Source organism: Capra hircus, chromosome 10 (genome assembly GCF_001704415.2).
Source record: "Capra hircus breed San Clemente chromosome 10, ASM170441v1, whole genome shotgun sequence".
Classification (NCBI taxonomy): Eukaryota; Metazoa; Chordata; class Mammalia; order Artiodactyla; family Bovidae; genus Capra; species Capra hircus.
Window position 1 is genome coordinate 79293860 of NC_030817.1, and position 14162 is coordinate 79308021.

The window sequence follows — 14162 nt, forward strand, 5'->3', positions numbered from 1 at the left end:
TCAAATCCAGGAATAGGGAATAAAACTGTCAGCGTCTTGACCTGAGAAACCATTAGAGAAGAGGGTCCTTCACTCTCATGTCTCTGCAACTGAGCTGACTCTCACCCATCTCTTCTCTATTTTCTGTTTTCTCTATTGTTCTCTATGATGGGCAGACGGGGCTCCTCATTACTCATCAGCTTGTTGCAATAACTTATAATGGTAAGTGTCTGAAAAAGAATATATATTCATATATACACATATGTGAATATACATAACTGAATATGTATAACTGAATCACTTTGGTGTACACCTGAAACTAACACAAATTGTAAATCAACTACACTTCAATCACAAAAAAAAGAAAAAGAAAAAGAGAAGAGATGGAGGGACCCCTGCCCCCACCAAAGTAATTACTCATCAGCTTTTACCTGCCCCAAATGGCCACTCCAGGCACCAAGTCTCCTTGAGCTTCCAGAGGCAACATCACCATTGTCTGGTAGAATCACTACATCTGTTAGTTCAAACTCTCAAAAAAGAGACATTTGTTTGTACAATTTATCTGTCCCAGCCAAGCCACACAGGTCATAGATCACTGGCCAGGCAATGGATTGTGACTTCAGTCAAATTATCCATCCGTGGGTCAATCCTTGGAAGCTGAGGGAACAGGGTATGTCTTACATAAGAATGCAAGAGTGTTGGGTGTTATGAATGTGTTCTAGCACAGAAAGCAGTGTTATTAAATAACACGGACTACATATATCCACCACAGTCATTCCAAATGTCCACTGAGGGAAGACAGTGGGTCACAGGATATGACAGTGGCCTGGAGAATAATGAAGATTATTCCTAGAAAGATTCCTAGAGAAAACAGAAGGAAAGGGCGTCCATGGTGAAAAAACTAGGGAAGACTTTGTGTCAAGTTGATAGAAGAGTTGTATTCAGGATCCATGAGGAAAGGGGGTCAAATATGTTGGGACTTCAAACAGGACACACACAGGCTGTAGACCCTTCTGCAATTCTTGGAATATTCAGTGTGGACAGAACTTGGAGATCATCAAGTCAAGCCCTGATGCACGTCAGAGGAGAGCACTGAGGGCCAGAGTGGCAGGTGACACGGTGACACCACCGTGGCCACAGAGTTAGAGTTGGAACCAAGGCCAGAGTCCAAGTCCCTGTCTCCAAGCTCAGCTTCTTTCTGCTACAGACCACTCAGGATCCCTCAGCTAGCTCACTCTTTTGCTAAGGCAAGTCCTCTCTTTTATTTTTATTTCTTTCTTTAATCTTTGCTTTTTGGCCATGCCGCATGGAATACGAGATCTTAGTTCCCCGACCAGAGATCATAGCCACTCCCCTTGCAGGCAAAGCACAGAGTCTCAACCACTGGATCACCCGGGATGCCCCTTTCTTTTTCTTTCCTAAAAAATTCCTCTCTTTTAATACTGGGAGTGTGCACGGTGGGTACCTGGTAGTGAAGAGGAAGAGGAACTATCCCCCTCCTCTGTGGTCACTGACAGAGAACACTCCTCTCCTCAGCATTGTCCTCATCCTCTTTTCCAAACCTGCTCGAACCCAGTCACACATCCCTAAGGACCCTCAACACTGTATCATTCCTCAGAGTACACATGCAGGGGTTGAGGGATGGAGTCACGACACTGCTCAGGACTGAAGGAACCTTGTTGGCCTCCAGATATTCTTTCTGGGAGGGAGTCACATAGATAAACACCACGATACTGCTGGAAATCACAGCTATGGTCAAGCGGGAGGCACAGGTTTGAAGGCCTTGTTTCTTCCACTTGCAGAAGGGATGCTTCCTATCGTCAGGATGATGTACGTGTAGAAAAAGGCCAGGAGGACTATGCCGCAGAGGAAGACCGTGGATGAAAGCATAAAATCCATCAGCTCGATGGCAGTGGCGCCCACACAGGTGGGGGCCAGCAAAGTCCACTGTCACGGAAGAAGTGGTTAATGACGCCGGAGTCGCAGAAGGGCAGCTGGGAGATGAGGATGGTTGGAAAGAGCACAGATACGAAGCTTCCTGCCCGAGAGAACACAACTGTCCTGATGCAGACAGGGGGCCTCATGATGGTGCTGTACCACAGGGGGTAGCAGATGGTGGCGCAGCAGTTACAGGACATGACTGTCAGCAGGAGAAACTCTACCGTGCCCAGGAAGAAGTAGAAATAGCACTGGGTGATACAGCCAGCAAAGGAGATGGTTTTATCACCAGACACTAAGTTGGCCCGTGCTTTGGGGAAATGACAGAGGTGAAGAGGATGTCCAGGATGAAGAGGCTGCACAGGAAGAAGTACATGGAGGTGTGGAGGCGGGCCCAGGACAGCACCACGGAGATGATGAGCAGGTTTCCCAGGAGCATCAGCAGGAACGCAGGCAGCAGGAACACCAGGAACAGCAGCTCCGCCTGCCTGCTGAGAGGAAATCCCAGCAAGATAAACTCCATCAGCAGGGCACTCTGATTCTCCATGGGCCATCCGCCCAGCTCAGTACCTCTAATGGGACAAAGGGAGATGATATTTAGGTGCATGTTCACGGTACGAAACCCCAGGGCTGTTCACTAGAAAAATAGACAGGATGTGCTAATCCAGATTAGATTTGGTTTACCCCAGGTAAACCAAATTTAACCTGGTTTTAAATTATTTGCCCATGGAGCTGGAAAATGTGAGGATTTTTTTTTTTGGTTTTTGTTTTGGGAATGATAATGTTCCCTTTTAGTAAGGGTGCCTGCCCTGAGACCTCACTATCACACAGTTCATATGAACTTCCTAAAAAAATAACGTAGTAATTTCTATCAAAAAACCTTAAAATTGAGCAAATCCTTAGACATCCTACTTCCGTCTTGAGAAAATAGACATTAATATTTTACCACAGGAATATTCACCACAAAACTGCTTATAACAAGGGAAATTTGGCAACAACTTACATATCAAGAATGGGGGATAAAATGAGTAAATTATAGAATATCTAAATAATAATATATCATGTAGTTATTTAAATTATATTTTACAGCATTATATAATTCCAAAATAGTCACAGTATTTATTAAGGTTTTTTTAAAGCAAGTTATCACCCAGTAATAACATTATGATCCCATTTTGGGAGTAAAATGTAAATCAGCAAAGATTCTAGAATAGTCGAGACATTGCTAAATAAGAAGATGGCAAGGAGGACTTGCCTAGGCAGATAACAAGACATATGATTAAGGCAAGGTGGTCATGACATGAATACACACAAAATGGCCAGCAGAGCAAAATAAAGAGCCAAGAAACAACACACAAATAGGGCATAGTGCTCTATGTCAGAGATGAACGGAAGCTGGTATTGCTGATTGTCTGTATGGGGAAAAAGTAAAATTGGATTCCCTATCCATATCAGACATTAACACCCATTTCAGATGGACAAAAAAATTAAAAGTAAAAATCAAAACTTTCAGAAGAAATGAGAGAAGAATATTGTTTGGGGCCATAGCATACAATCGTGGCATCTGGTCCAATCACTGCATGGAAAATAGATGGGGAAACAGTGTCAGACTTTATTTTTGGGGGCTCCAAAATCACTGCAGATGGTGACTGCAGCCATGAAATTAAAAGACGCTTACTCCTTGGAAGGAAAGTTATGACCAACCTAGATAGTATATTGAAAAGCAGAGACATTACTTTGCCAACAAAGGTCCGTCTAGTCAAGCTTTGGTTTTTCCAGTGGTCATGTATGGATGTGAGAGTTGGACTATGAAGAAGGCTGAGTGCCGAAGAATTGATGCTTTTGAACTGTGGTGTTGGAGAAGACTCTTGAGAGTCCCTTGGACTGCAAGGAGATCCAACCAGTCCATTCTGAAGGAGATCAGCCCTGGGATTTCTTTGGAAGGAATGATGCTGAAGCTGAAACTCCAGTACTTTGGCCACCTCATGCGAAGAGTTGACTCATTGGAAAAGACTCTGATGCTGGGAGGGATTGGGGGAGGAGGAGAAGAGGATGACAGAGGATGAGATGGCTGGATGGCATCACTGACTCGATGGATGTGAGTCTGAGTAAACTCCGGGAGTTGGTCATGGGCAGGGAGGCCTGGCGTGCTGCGATTCATGGGGTTGCAAAGAGTCGGACACGACTGAGCAACTGAACTGAACTGAACTGAACTGATACAAAAGAGTTTACTAAACAGAAAATTTCTAAACAAAAATGAAAATATTGATAAATTAAGCTACATTACAATTAAGAGTTTTCTGGGAATTTCCTGACGGTCTGAGCTCTCACTCCTGAGGATCTAAGATACCACAAATCACACAGCATGTGGCCAATATATATATACAATTCAGTTAAGAGTTTCTGTTTGTTAAATGACCCAAAAGTAAAGTTAAAGGCAAATGACAAACAGGGAGAACATATTTGTGACAGAGATAATGCACAAATGTTTAGTATGAATGATATAGAATCAATATATTGATTTTTACAAAGCCATAAAAAGTATATAAGCCATCTTATAAAAAGTAGACCAAACATTTGACCTGAATTACATTTAAGAAGGAGGAAATACAGAATAATGTACCAAAAGATGCTTGATCTCATTAGTAATTAAGGATGTTCAAATTAAGACAGTAACAAGATACTATTCTTCAGTTCAGTTCAGTCGCTCAGTCATGTCCGACTCTTTGCAACCCGTGAATCGCAGCACGCCAGGCCTCCCTGCCCATCACCAACTCCCGGAGTTCACTCAGACTCACGTCCATCGAGTCAGTGATGCCATCCAGCCAACTCATCCTCTGCCATCCCCTTCTTCTCCTGCGCCTAATCCCTCCCAGCATCAGAGTCTTTTCCAATGAGTCAACTCTTCGCATCAGGTGGCCAAAGTACGGGAGCTTCAGCTTTAGCATCATTCCCTCCAAAGAAATCCCAGGGCCAATCTCCTTCAGAATGGACTGGTTGGATCTCCTTGCAGTCCAAGGGACTCTCAAGAGTCGTCTCCAACACCACAGTTCAAAAGCATCAATTCTTCGGCACTCAGCCTTCTTCATAGTCCAACTCTCACATCCATACATGACCACTGGAAAAACCAAAGCCTTGACTAGACGGACCTTTGTTGGCAAAGTAATGTCTCTGCTTTTCAGTATACTATCTAGGTTGGTCATAACTTTCCTTCCAAGGAGTAAGCGTCTTTTAATTTCATGGCTGCAGTCACCATCTACAGTGATTTTGGAACCCAGAAAAATAAAGTCTGACACTGTTTCCACTGTTTCTCCATCTATTTCCCACGAAGTGATGGGACCAGATGCCATGATCTTCGTTTTCTGAATGTTGAGATTTAAGCCAACTTTTTCACTCTCCTCTTGCACTTTCATCAAGAGGCTTTTTAGTTCCTCTTCACTTTCTTCCAGAAGGGTGGTGTCATCTGCATATCTGAGGTTATTGATATTTCTTCCAGCAGTCTTGATTCCAGCTTGTGCTTCTTCCAGCCCAGTGTTTCTCATGATGTACTCTGCATAGAAGTTAAACAAGCAGGGTAACAATATACATCTTTGATGTAGTCCTTTTCCTATTTGGAACCAGTCTGTTGTTCCATGTCCAGTTCTAACTGTTACTTCTTGACCTGCATACAGATTTCTCAAGAGGCAAGTCAGGTGGTCTGGTATTCCCATCTCTTTCAGAATTTTCCACAATTTATTGTGATCCACACAGTCAAAGGCTTTGCCATAGTCAATAAAGCAGAAATAGATGTTTTTCTGGAATTCTCTTGCTTTTTCCATGATCCAGCAGATGTTGGCAATTTGATCTCTGGTTCCTCTGCCTTTTCTAAAACCAGCTTGAACATCTGCAAGTTCATGGTTCACGTACTGCTGAAGCCTGGCTTGGAGAATTTTGAGCATTAATTTGCTAGCGTGTGAGATGAGTGCAATTGTGCGGTAGTTTGAGCATTCTTTGGCATTGCCTTTCTTTGGAATTGGAATGAAAACTGACCTTTTCCAGTCCTGTGGCCACTGCTGAGTTTTCCAAATGTGCTGGCATATTGAGTGCAGCACTTTCACAGCATCATCTTTTAGGATTTGAAACAGCTCAACTGGAATTCCATCACCTCCACTAGCTTTGTTCGTACTGATGCTTTCTAAGGGCCACTTGACTTCACATTCCAGGATGTCTGGCTTTAGATGAGTGATCATACCATCTTCATTATCTTGGTCATGAAGCCTTTTTTGAGTTCTTTTGTGTATTGTTGCCACCTCTTCTTAATATCTTCTGCTTCTGTTAGGTCCATACCATTTCTGTCCTTTATCGAGCCCATCTTTGCATGAAATGTTCCCTTGGTATCTCTATTCTTATACCCCCTATATTGGTAAAGAGTCTGCCTGCAATGCAGGAGACCTAGGTTCAATCCCTGGGTCAGGAAGATCCCCTGGAAAAGGAAATGGCAACTCACTCCAGTATCCTTGCCTGGAGAATCCCATGGACAGAGAAGCCTGGTGGGCTATATATAGTCCATGGGGTCACAAAGAGTTGGACACAGCTGAGTGACTAACACACGTACATATTGAAAAAAATAGAAATATGATAAAAAATGTTGAAGAGATGGTGAATCCATATAAATTCTTTTTTTTTAATTTTAAAAAAATGTTATTGAAGGAGACTCCCCTTCAGTAGAAAGGGAAGTGGTCTGGTGGTTAGGAATCCACCTTGCAATGCAGGGGACCTGGGTTCCATCTCTAGTCCTGGAAACCTGTTCAGGGAGCTCAGGGCCCATGTGCCACATGGGCATGGCCAAACTAGAAAAAAGAAAAAGTTTAATGAAGCAAGGATACATGGAGCAGATTGTAATAGGATCTTCTGTGCTTTAGGCAACCCAGAAAAGCCAGATGGTTGCTCTGCATTCAGCTAATCATGCTACCTCTAAGCTCAGATCTGCTCATCCAGGTTTTGCAGCCACCTAGAACCTTCTGTAGTAACTACCTTGACCAAAAGCCACAGTGTGCTCCACATCATACCAGTAGCACCTAACAGGTGACATGAACCCCTCCCTGGTGGCTCAAGTGGTAAAGAATCTGCCTGCAATGCAGGAGAGCCAGTTTCCATCCTTGGGTAGGAAAGATCCCCTGGAGAAGGAAATGGCAACCCACTCCAGTATTCCTGCCTGGGAAATCCCATGGACAGAGGAGCCTGGTGGTCTACAGTCCATGGGGTTGCAAAGAGTCTGACATGACTGAGCAACTAACACTTTCATTTCCCACTCACCTGGACTTCTGTCCTGGCTATAAAGTTGTCTCTAATGAGCAAGCACATGGTGTAGACAGCTGGAAGGTTGAGTCTGTTGGATTTTTATATTCTTTATGAAGTTACAGGGAGTGGCATCCATTCCAGTACTGGGCCCATCCATTCCAGTACTGGGCCCATCCATTCCAGTAAGTAGCCGTCAGTCCAGCTGGGCCATCTATTGACCAACCGGCGCCTCCCATGCTGTCTATACATTTGACCCGGCTAAGGAGTCAGGGGGTAGCCTCACCAGCAAGCTGCTGGATGGTGGTTTGACCCCTCTGATGCTGCCATCTTCCTTGCTCCCTCTCCAGTCCTCTCAATGCCTATAGCCCAGTCCTAGTTGCTTTTTAAGAAAAGGAACACTGCACTCACCTGATGGGCAGCAATTATTATTCTGCTTCTCTCATTTTCTTCTCCTCTGTCCCCTCAACCCAACACGGACCACCTTCCCATCAGTTGTTTTCGGAGACTGCTAGGCCAAGTGTCCCTAGGGCTAAATGTCTCCTAGGATTACTGCAGGACAGATGAATCCTGTCAGGGGAAATATAGCTAATGTACTCAGAAAAATCTGGACCTGGAGCTGAAAGACCTGGTTTCAAATTCTACTTACCACCTTTGAGACTGGACCAATCATCTCACCTTTCCAGGCATCTGCACATAAATCCTCACATGATAAGCAGGGCTCTTTTCCCTATCTTTATCACAGCCTGGTTGAGAAGCCCAAAATGGAAAAAAAGATAATTCCTATGAAGTGCCTTAGGAAATCATAAACATACCATAATCAAATGTTGCTGTTCTTTCAAGAAGCTCTACTACCCTGTAATATTGACAAAGAACAATTCCTGTTTTCCTTGTCTTTTTTGCTATTGTTGTTTCAGTTGCTAAGTCATGCCCAACTCTTGGCAACTCCATGAACTGCAGTATGCCAGGCTTCCCTGTCCCTCATCTCCACTGAGTCAGTGATGCTCTCTAACCATCTCATCCTCTGTCTCCTCCTTGTTCTCTTGTCCTCAATCTTTCCCAGCATCATGGTCTTTTCCAGTGAGTCGGCTCTTCACATCAGGTGGCCAAAGTATTGGAGTTTCAGCATCAGTCCTTCCAGTGAATATTCATGGTTGATTTCCTTTAGGATTGACTGGTTTGATCTCCTTGCAGCAATCCAAGGGACTCTCAAGAGTCTTCTCCAACACCAGAGTTCAAAAGTATCAATTCTTCAGCGCTCAACCTTCTTTATGGTCCAACTCTCACATCCATACATGACTACTGGAAAAACCATAGCTTTGACTATATAGACTTTTGTTGGCAAAGTAATGTCTCTGGTTTTTAGTTTGCTGTCTAGGTTTGTCATAGCTTTTCTTCCAAGGAGCAACCATTTTTATGAGATATTAACCATTCCACCTTGAAACACTGTCACTTCTGGCCCTGGAATACATCTCATCAGATCACAGTTCTGCCTTAATCTATTGTGTTCTCCTTGGACAGCATATCTGGTTGTCTACAAACAACCAGACTGAAGAGAATGGAAGATGGTTCTCTATATGAGAATTTTGCTGAACCCTTCTTGCCTGGGGTTCCTGGAATGAAGTGTCCTCCACTGTCTGCATTCTACAGAGGGGGCTCAGCAATACTCACATTAGCCCAAATGAGGCACGCTGGCCAGTTTCCAGCATGTCCTGCCCACAGGGAAGCCCCAGGCTTGGGCACCATCACGTGGAGGCTTCTATTGCCGCAACTAGACTTGCACGATCAAGGCTGAGAGGGGCGATACAATGGAAGGGTCTCACGTATGGGCCCCATGGTTGCTCTCACTGGAGTGGGGCGAGCATGCTTGACTCAGGTAAGAGCACTTTCCGAGAAGGATCCAATCATGGGGGAGTCAGGGGCGCAATTTACCAAGCTATCCCTGAACACCGAGCCTGAGCCTGATGCCCCTGAAGCCCACTTAGGAAAGGATGCAAACCCAAACATGTCTACACTAGCAAGAACTGGAGTTGGAGCACTAGCCAAGGTCAACACCACCAGACACATCTCAGACAGTCTCAGAGTTCAGAGTCCTCATCTACCACTCTCCAGCCCCACCGTGACAACTGTCCACCCGTACCACTCTGTGCTCTGAACTCCCCTTCTTTCCAACATCCTAAAGTTCTGCTATCAATAGGCCAAATCGTCCAAGATCTTCCACGATCCAAAAGAAGAAACCAAGCTGCTCAGCTAGGTACTCAAAGCCCCACCCGTGGTCTTTCTCAGAATTACCTCGCAGCCTCAGCTCCCACCTTACACACTCTGGCGCACGTCTTTTACTTCAGTCTAACCACTTTCTTCACTCTGCCTGCTGCTAGCCCAACTGGAATATCTTCTCCACACACCTAATTTCCAGAGCTCAGCTCTTATGCCCCCCTGCTCTCACCTACGCTGGGTTCTCCCTACCTAAACATACTTTCCTTGCACTTGGAGTCAGGAATCTACAGTGTAGAGCTCAAGCGTTTTTAACATTTAAAATTTAAATATAACGCAGACACAGACAAGCACACAAATCACAAGCACCATGAATTGTTACGAACTGAACACATGCCTGTAAACACCACCTAGGTCAAGAGATAGAATACTAACATCCCAGAAGACCCTCTCTAGCTCCTTCCCCTACATTCTAAAGGTAACCCTTATCCTGGTTCCTAACATCATGGGTTAGTTTTGCCTGTTTTTGAAATTCATATAAATGGATCCATGTAGTAGGTATTGCTCTATGTCTGGCATCTTCTGCTTAACCTTATATTTGTAAGGTTCAGGAGTGCTGCATGTGACTTCTTTTCATTGCCATATCATATTTCATCCTTTCATATAGGTACACATGACCCTTTAGTCAACTAGCTTGAATGGACCTGTTTTTTAAATTCAAAATATCAATGACTAAGAAAACAATATCATTTTTCTAATCAAGAAGTTATTTTTCAAGATCCTAAGCAGAACTGTTACTCTATAGAAATTTACTTAACATGAATAACACAGAAATTTATGGATTAAGGCACAAACTTACTATAAAAGCCAATGATCTCAGAACAGTCCCTATATGAGAACAGTCCCTACATAGCCTTCCAGAAAGTTCAAGGCTACCGTCTTATGCTGCTTTAATGTCAACTCTTCCCATGCCTGCCTTCCCTTTATCTGAACATGTTACTAGCTCTGGCAACTGGCTAATTATCAGTTCAGTTCAGTTCAGTCACTCAGTCGTGTCCGACTCTTTTCGACCCCATGAATCGCAGCACGCCAGGCCTCCCTGTCCATCACCATCTCCTGGAGTTCACTCAGACTCACATCCATCGAATCAGTGATGTGATCCAGCCATTTCATCCTCTGCTGTCCCCTTCTCCTCCTGCATCTAATCCCTCCCAGCATCAGAGTCTTTTCCAATGAGTCAACTCTTCACATGAGGTGGCCAAAGTACTGGAGCTTCAGCTTTAGCATCATTCCTTCCAAAGAAATCCCAGGGCTGATCTCCTTCAGAATGGACTGGTTGGATCTCCTTGCAGTCCAAGGGACTCGCAAGAGTCTTCTCCAACACCACAGTTCAAAAGCATCAATTCTTCAGTGCTCAGCCTTCTTCAAGGTCCAACTCTCACATCCATACATGACCACAGGAAAAACCATAGCCTTGACTAGACGGACCTTAGTCAGCAAAGTAATGTCTCTGCTTTTGAATTATAATTCAAAATTATGGCTAATTATAATAAGTGATAAAGATAAATATTTTCCAGGCCAGCAAACAATTTTATGATGTGCTAGCAACCCCTATGAGGATGCTAAATTTTTCCCCAAAATGTATTAGCTTCACTATACAATTGCTGTTGTGTATCAGCCACCACCTTCCTCCAATCGTAAACAATCATAGCACTTTGGGGATGGAAGAATCCAGGTGCTACGACCTTCTCATCTCACAGATGAAGATATTAAGTCTAATATAAATCAGATGAGTTCCTCAACCTAACTAAATTGAGGAAGGTATAAAACCAGTTCTCCTGACTAGAACAGTTCGATGGAGAAGGAAATCAGTGAAGGATAGAGGTGTAGGTGTAGGCAAAGGAGTCATGGAAGACGTGAGGTTAAAACTGAGTGTGCATGTGTACCTTAGAGTCTTTACACAGGGCAAAGAGTGCTGGAATGTGTGCAAGAGCCAGACACTGAGTCAGGCTACCACTCATTGGTTATACGCCTCCCTGAAAGCAGAAACTGGATTTTATTCATCTTGGTGTTCTCTAAGCCAAGCACCACATAAGGGACATGAGAGAGGCTGAGTAATGAGTGAACAGGAGTAAGTGAGTGAGTGAGTGAGCAACAGGTAGATACAAAACGGTCCACTGTGGAGAAGTTTGTGTAGAGAAGGAAAAACAGAATGGGGCTCAGTGAAAGCCCCTGGAGAATAAAAAGCAAACCAACAGAAGCAGAATCGTGCAGGTTTAGCAAGCAGAGGAGGAGAAATTCAAGATGACAGGAGCGTCAACAGTGCCAAATATATGGAAAGGTAACGAAGAACAAGAATGAAGAAAAAGCCATTAGGTAATTTTTACCAATAAGGCATGGGACTTCCCTGGTGGTCCAGGGGTTAAGACTTTGCCTTCCAATTTAGGGGGTTCAGGTTTGAACCTTGGTTGAGGAGCTAAGATCCCACATAGCTCATGGCCAAGAAAATAAGTAAAACAGAAACAATACTGTAACAAGTTAAATACTTCTTAAATGGCCCAAATAAAACTTATTTAAAAAATAAAATATGGCAACTGTCTATTATTAAGCTAGACCAGCAGCATATTTCAGCTGGGCTAGAGTTGGGGTTTCAGTGCATCTGGGAAAAGCAAATAGCATCTATCTACCTACCGGCACACTTTCTGAGTTCAAACCCCTAGCATCTATTATGTTAACTAGTGCCTTGAATTCTGTAGCAAATAGAGGTAAGAAGCGCCCCCTTGTATCTCTTTGCATATGCAAAGTTGCATATAAAATAAGGGCTTTCCCAGGGGTTCAAAGGGATTCATTTTTGATTCAAGGACATAAAAATGGATCTGATAAAGACAGGTGGCCCCAGACTGAGGATAACTCTCAGGGAACGACTCTGGCCTCCCTCACAGGGAGCTCACCACCAGGGGAGATGGTGTGTGAATGGTGGGCTGTGCTCAGCACCAAACCTTCAGTTCACTGTGAATCTGTCATTCTGGCAGGACTTTGGGAGAATCTGAATTTGTGGACTTCCAAATTGATAGACCCTTTTCAATTAAGCTTCTGATATTTGGGACTCAGTTCCCTTTACTATGGATTCCCATCCCTTCCTGAACTTATAGAACTTACCCCTGAGCCAATTACGAGCGCGTGACTGTGTTCAGCATGGCTCACAGGGTGTCGGTGATATAGGAGTTTCTAAAAATGGCAGTGATAATAATGGTCCCTCTTGTTGCCTCTCTAGCAGTGGCAGAGGACTTTTAAGTGACCCAGACCAGCTGTTATGGTCTTTCAGTCCTCAGCATATATCAAGCTCAGTAAATGCAGCTGAATGATGACTTTAGTGAAGCATTTAGAATATTGATATCATGCTATTGCAAAAACCAGGTAGCAGTAGCTGAAATCCTCAAAATGTTGCTTCTCATCTCTTCCTCAGACCACCACTGACCTACATGTCTTAGGTCTGCACACTAGGTCAGGACCAGAGGGTCAGAAGGGTGAAGAGCTCACACACCGTCAGGTCCAGAACAGTGACAGGGCTGTCACTATCAAAGCCCCTCATGGCAGTGATGCCACTGGCATTTGCACACCCTGGCCTGGCTTCTGCCAAGCAAATACAGGTTTGCTTCTGCCTTTTAGCTCTCAACAAATATTTATCAGCACTTCCTTTATCTCAGGCACTTTGGGTAGGCACAGGACACACTTAAGCACAGAAGCCCAGTCCTTGCCCTCCAGGAGTTCATAGTCTAGAGAGAAAGGTCCACAGATGAACTTCAGGGTATTCTGGGAAAACCCTTATATTGTATGCAAAATAGTGTGCCTATGTAGATTAGGGTGGGGGTTGTTCAGTCGATCAGTCAGTCATGTCCGACTCTTTGCAGCCTCATGAACTGCAGCACACCAGGCTTCCCTGTCCTTCACCATCTCTTGGAGTTTGCTCAAACTCATGTCCATTGAGTCGATAATGCCATCCAATCATCATGTCCTCTGTCGCCCCCTTCTCCTCCTGCCTTCAATCTTTCCCAGCATCAGAGTCTTTTCTAATGAGTCAGCTCTTTGCATTTGGCCAAAATATTGGAGCTTCAGCTTCAGTCCTTCCAATGAATATACAGTGTTGATTTCCTTTAGGATTGACTGGTTGGATCTCCTTGCAGTCCAAGGGACTCTCAAGAGTCTTCTCCACCACCACAATTCAAAAGCATCAATTCTTCGGTGCTCAGCCTTCTTTATGGTGCAACTCTCACATCCATACATGACTACTGGGAAAACCATAGCTTTGACTATACAGACCTTTGTCAGCAAAGTAATGTCTCTGCTTTTTAATACACTGTCTAGATTGTCATAGATTTTCTTCCAAGGAGAAACCATCTTTTAATTTCAATGGCTGCAGGGGTGGGAAGAGTCAAACTCTCAAATGGGTTTGTGACTCGTAAAACATTAAGAACCACTGATCAAGACCATCCATTTCCCTTATTTCTAAGTTCTTGGTAAGTAATCAAGCAATAGCACCTCCTCACCCCCTTCACCCGCCACGTCTCACCTTTTACTCTGTCCATGACTTGCCTTCCTCACTAGCTCACGGCATACCTCTAGCGGTAGAGGAGGGGAGCACACCTCAAGATGGCCATTGTCTCAGTTCCCAGGGGCTCTGTCCCAGGAAGGATCATCTTTTCCAGGAAGTGGCTACTACCTCTGCTCTTTTGGATGACTCTGGGCTCATCCAG

At 44.2% G+C, this 14162-nt stretch overlaps 1 pseudogene; it reads right to left on the reverse strand.

Moving 5' to 3' along the window:
* LOC102186020 lies at nt 1386-2464 on the reverse strand (annotated as a pseudogene).